The sequence below is a fragment of the Mya arenaria genome, chromosome 14 (genome assembly GCF_026914265.1).
Source record: "Mya arenaria isolate MELC-2E11 chromosome 14, ASM2691426v1".
Classification (NCBI taxonomy): Eukaryota; Metazoa; Mollusca; class Bivalvia; order Myida; family Myidae; genus Mya; species Mya arenaria.
In genome coordinates, this window is record NC_069135.1 from 23,918,903 (window position 1) to 23,925,060 (window position 6,158).

The 6,158-nt window shown below is 30.2% G+C and overlaps 1 long non-coding RNA gene across 2 annotated transcripts; it reads left to right on the forward strand.

The window, feature by feature from the left end:
* Nucleotides 1-1,066: 1,066 nt before the first annotated feature.
* On the forward strand, nucleotides 1,067-4,137 carry LOC128216685 (uncharacterized). 2 transcript variants are annotated; one of them, XR_008258111.1, is made up of 4 exons: nucleotides 1,067-1,242; nucleotides 3,098-3,212; nucleotides 3,441-3,502; nucleotides 3,878-4,137. It is a non-coding gene; the product is annotated as an uncharacterized LOC128216685 (long non-coding RNA). The 2 variants fall into 2 exon arrangements; XR_008258110.1 differs by having other exon boundaries at nucleotides 3,441-3,498.
* Nucleotides 4,138-6,158: the final 2,021 nt, after the last annotated feature.

Sequence of the window (6,158 nt, forward strand, 5' to 3'; positions counted from 1 at the left end):
TTGTCATGTCCTTTAAGTGGAGAGAAACGGAATCGGTCATGTCCCTGAAATTGAGAGTTGTGTCTGAGATCAAAACCGTTATTCCGAGAGTAATGAAATGTGTCGCTCGACCCTCGATTGATTATGTCCGTTATTCCGAGAGTACTGGAATAGGCCACTCCACCCAACTTATCATGTATGTTAAGTGGAGGGTAGCAAAGTTGGTAGCTTGAATCTTGACTTGTCATGTCTGTTGAATCAAGTGTAATAGAATGGGTCACTCGATCATGTACGTGGAGACTAAGATATTTGGTCTCTACGCCAACGACCGCCGAAAACGGTTTAAAAATGTGAACAAAATTGTCTTTGATTACCACTTACTTTAATAATACACTTATAAGCATAAAAACAAAATAGGTATTATTTCAAATGTGCTTTGAGGATTTTCTTTTGTTTCCGCTTGGCAACAAGCTGATATAATGATACTACTTTAGCAGCTTATTTTCTTTGTGTTTTTTTTTCTCAATTATACCTTATTTTGTTTAGTTTTTGGATAGTATTGTATAAAAAGAAACACAAATAGAAAGAAAGAAAATTGTAAATTAGAAATATTTTGTTTATTTATTTTGTTAGACAGTACTTGGACATCGTGGTCAAAGTGGGACTACTGTCCCAAACCCTGCGATGGTACAACCCTGAGGCTGAGGACGGTCATGTAATTATTCTGAACATTCGTGTTTCAGTATAGATTGACCTCAAACGACATTTACGTCGGGGATTATCATTATGTAGGGAATTCGACAATGTACACTTTGGGTTAAATTTGTTAAAGTTGTTAAAGTCAGCGTTGTTAGCAACGGCATCTTCTGGACGTTTAATGGATACACTTGTCATCTGCAGTACTACTTACAAGATTTGAGACAATCTTTTAGCTGTATCTGTATTTCATTTGTAAATATAGGAGTACAACATCAAATAAGTCACGTTTATGAGTTAACAACATCTTGTTTATCACATTGTTAAATTTAACAAAGTTCTGAACAATGTTTATATTATATAATCTATGAAAAAATATTAAACGACCTCATGTTTCAACTAAGCATAGGTGTAAAGAGACAACCTAGGATGAAAGCGTACTTTTACGATATTGTTTTCTTTGTTTCACTCCTGTATTAGATACCGTCATTGTGATAATCCAAAACCATCCAACGGAGGAAAGGACTGTAATGGATCCTAGTTTGAAATTTAAAAAATGTTTTGTAGGTAAGATTTTAAAGTGACACTCTTATTCAAAATCAATACATACACATGTATAACAAACATGAAGTTTGAGTGATAAACCTTTAACTACTAATTTAATAATGCATTTATTTAAAATATTAATAACTGATAACAAGATTGTAACAATGTAATTAAAAGCTGAAAACGCAAAAATATTAAATGCTTGGTGAGTGCTTAAATATTTACTGCGATCTACTATAGTCTCATGAGGCAGAAATATCGAGTTTTCTGCACCCTTCTTTCCAATTAAACTCGTAAGAACCATTGTTTTCGACATTTATTCGTCCTTTTTGGTGTAATAAGAGAACTTTATTAATTATGGTAAACCTTATTCGGGAGTAAGAGTGCATCTTTGAATGGTGATTGTTTGCTGTAACTTTTGATACACGTCAAGACATTCTGCGTTAGAATACAGCAACTTTTAATAATCATGTAAATTGCCTTTCTAAAGGTTAACTGTTTTACGATAAACATCTTTTCTAATTGGTCACTTTCCATTTTCCAAAATAGTAAGGGAAGCATATAAAAAATCACATCGAACGCGATATAAGAAAACAGAATACAGTTTCTTTCGCAAACCAAATGATTTTATTGCGTAAAATCTTCATCACATTTACTGAGTTATTACCCCTTCTCTACCAAACAGGTTTTCCCGAAATTAAAACTACATTATTCACTGGAAGTATCTATCTTTGTAATAAATATTTCGTTTTTGCTAAAACAATCGGAGCAGTTTAAAAACGGCGACTAATTCTATCAAATTACTTTAATGTTGATTTATCTCCCCTATTATTAAAAACCGAACAAATCCTTAAAATAAAATTATTTGTGAAAGTCAGGTCAGTGAGGCATTCCGCAATTATGTTTAGACCAATATTGTTATTAATCTTCAATTATTCTTAAAACCTTTTTTTATTTTTTAAACAGCTTATGCATTTCCTGTACTAGTTGGATTGCTTTAGCGCGAATCGGTAGGAATCTCAAAAATTAAAAAATTACGTCATTAAGCTATAATTTAAACCACTAATTAAAACAATCGCAAAACTTTGTCATGTGCTTGAAAAAATATTCAACTTTCATCTGCACCATGCTTTGAATACATTAATCTGCTAAAGAGGTTTTATTGATGTTGCATTTTATTCATATTATAGTATACTCTATGTGACTTTTGGTTTTGTGGTTATCGTTCCATAATGAAACAACAAGCGTATGAAAAATGTCTAAAAATAGCTGAAAACAGTACGAAAATGTTCTATTTCCGCCGTTCTGTCAAAAAAGGATTTTAACTGTAGAAGATGTAAGCTTTTTGTTATATTTAGTTAATGTGCTGATATTGTGTACATCTAAAACATGGAATATGATGTTGAATTTAATTTGGTTTCATTGCTGTTTAATATGTCATGTAAAACATTTTCTTGAAATTCTTCTATTTCGGATGGTTTTTAATTCGGATAAATAAATGCCTGTACATATTTTGTTGTAATATTACCGGTCTTTGTGGCATGTAGTCAGTGAATTATTAAACCGTGTTACCATTTTATCATGTCATAATATAGCATAATTATTTTTCTTATTTTTACACATCTAAAACTTATGCTAAATATGTAAATATACTGTACAGTAATGTAAACAACACTGTCACAACAAATAAGTTGATTATTGGCATTTTAATACCATGGACACTATCAGGTGACAATGTAATCATTTTGTTTCACCTTTACTTGTAATTGAAACTTGTTTTAGAAAGGTATCATATGGTTTATGTAGAACTTTGTAGTATATGTACATCACATATGTGAGTTTTCAACTGACAAAGGATAAATCTTGTCTTTTTCAGTCATACCATTTGATGCCAAGTGTACAATAAAAAACTGAAATGAAAATTGACAACAGAAGTGTCATGGTCTTGGTGGAAAATGCTGTGTTCTTCATTGACCTCTGGTTTAATAATGGTATGGAAAAGGGAATTAAATTCTAATGTTGGTTTTATGAATAATAATGGATGTATATTCAACATATGAACACATTGTCATAAGGACTAATGTAGAAACTAAACTGCAAAACCATATTATGTACCTGCAGTTAATGCACAGGCTATGTACAGATGCTTATTGATATTCTATGTTTTCATTTTTTAGTTGTTTTGCTTGTTAAATATTTGTTTTAGTTAATTATTTCAGGCTGGTGATAGAAAACTATCAGGAATGCTTCAAGCTGGCAATGGAGGGAAATGTAAAAGTAGGTAGGAAATGATAAAATGCAATAGGATATAAACCAATTTTATGAATAATACAATAAGATAAATTTTTATATTGATACAATGTTGGGCATCTTACTTTGAGCAGTTAACTTGTATAACATAATTGTTATTTACATTATATGAACATCAAACAATAAATAAAATGTGACCAGAATGGTGTTTTTCATGTTTTCTTAAATACCCTTCTTATTTTTTTTAAAAAAATCAATAATTTTCATAAAATATGCAAACTATTTCAGTTGAAAAATGGGAATGTTAATTATGTGTTAGTTGTAGTTTAACCATTAAAACGCGTTTTTATAAATATATTATATTGTGCTGTATTAAATAATATTTTTTAACTTTTTGTATTTTCAGGACACTGAGAAATCACAAGGTTTCAAACATCTAGAATATGCTCAGTCATTCTTTTGAATTTATAACGGAGATAATGATACTCACCTTAATGGTTCCAGTGTGTTTTAGGAGATACCAGACCTAGCAGATAACTACATAAATATTGACACAGAACATGAAATTCATTGCATATCCAAACACAACATAAGACTTTAAACTGTTAAATAGGCAGTGAAGCATTTGTGTGTAACCTTCATTATTTGAAATGAAATTTCTTATATTTATTTAAATTTGACTTTGCATTTAAAAGCCATTACAGTAGCATTAGATTTTCTATATATATATATATATATATATATATATATATATATATATATATATATATATATATATATATATATATATATATATATATATATATATATATATATATATTTATACAGTTTCAACTATGATGTATATCCAGTTGTACATGTTTCCTCTAAAGATTAAAACACTTTTGAATTATATAGGAAAATTTAAATGATACATTTATTCAAACTTATGATAATATAAAAAACACACACTACCATGGTTAATCATGTAAACCTTCATACTATCTTTTTATAGAAATTAAGTGAATCTTTTGATATTCCTGAATACATTTATTTTTACTTTGACTGGCTCATGTTTAAACACAGAATGCTACATAAAGTGTATACTCCAGTGTATACCGTAACATGATTTAAATAGATAATAGATAATATTTGCATGAACCTCTGAACACTTAACCACTATGGCAATCTGCACCAGTTAAGATACTTTTTGTTGAATAATGTGTTTTGATGAGACGAGCTTGTAAAATAGCTGTATTTCTTTTAGTCATTTTGTGTATTTGAAGCATGTCTGCAAATGTAGATTTTATCATGTATTTTGAATGGATCTGAAATACTGTTTATTTAACTGTTATTATAACGATTGGCACAATAAAGATGGATTTATGAATTGTCTTCATACAAAAAATTCAACCATTCAAAATTGTATTTTCGAACTGTTTCCCAGTACAATAACTCTCAGTCACAGTTTTGGTACATAAACGTATGAACTTTACTTGTTATCTGAACTAAGGCCTGTTGTTGATGATGGAATAAGTCATCATCATCACTCTCATCATCATCATCATCATCATCATCATCCACCACACCCACCACCACCACCAACTTCACCACCTTCATCATCATCTACATCATCAATCATCAGCAACATCTACGCATCATTATCTCGTCATGATCATTGTCGTCATCGTCACATCATAATTAGTATCATCTTCTTAGTCGTCGTCGTCGCATTATCATTATAATAATCATAATATTCGTCTTTGTCGTCGCTGCATTATCACCATCGTCGGCATCGCATCATCATTATAGTTTCGTTGTCGCATTTTTATCATTAAATCATCATTGTCGTTGTCGTCGCATCATCGTGACCATCATCATCAGCACAACGCTGCACGTTTGCTTTTACTTTACAGAACATTCATAATACGCATAGTATAATATTTCACTTATCAAAGACGAATTTAAAGTAAAATCACCAGCCTGGAAAACAACGTATTTTGTTGTTGTCCAATTTTTATTATAATTACACAAATTTTAAAGGGAGCGTCGGAACCCGCCACTGCCTCCATCACAAAAAATCCCGATGATGATGTACTTAAGATACAATTGTAAAATAAATAGCAGATGGTTAATCAGTATAGAGACCACGAGTTTGTATCATTTGTGTCAATTATTATAAAAAGGATAGTTACATTAATTGATTCCCTTCAAGAAATTATCAGTATTATTATTATTATTATTATTATTATTATTATTATTATTATTATTATTATTATTATTACTATAATTATCACTAGTAAAAAGGACAGGTGCGCAAATCAGATTAATATGACGTAACGTCATTTCACTTCAGACTGGGTCACTCGCTTTAACGCTGTGCTTTATCGTTATTTTTTACGTACAACCGGAGAGTTTACGAGACGTTTCTGAAACGCCTTTATGATTATCGTTAAGTTGGTCGTTATTATGATCGTAAATTTACGATAATGGCAGATCGTAAAATCTATCTGAAACGCACCCATGGTTTACTACATTAATAATACCTTTATTATAATTATTTTCATTATTTGAAAATAAATTTTAAATAAAAAAATCTCGATTGTCAATGGCCTGCACAAACATTCAAACACCAAGTATATCATCTCTTTAACTACTGACACTAGTTTAACAAATACGCCAAGGTGAAAAAAAACAAATCTGAAATA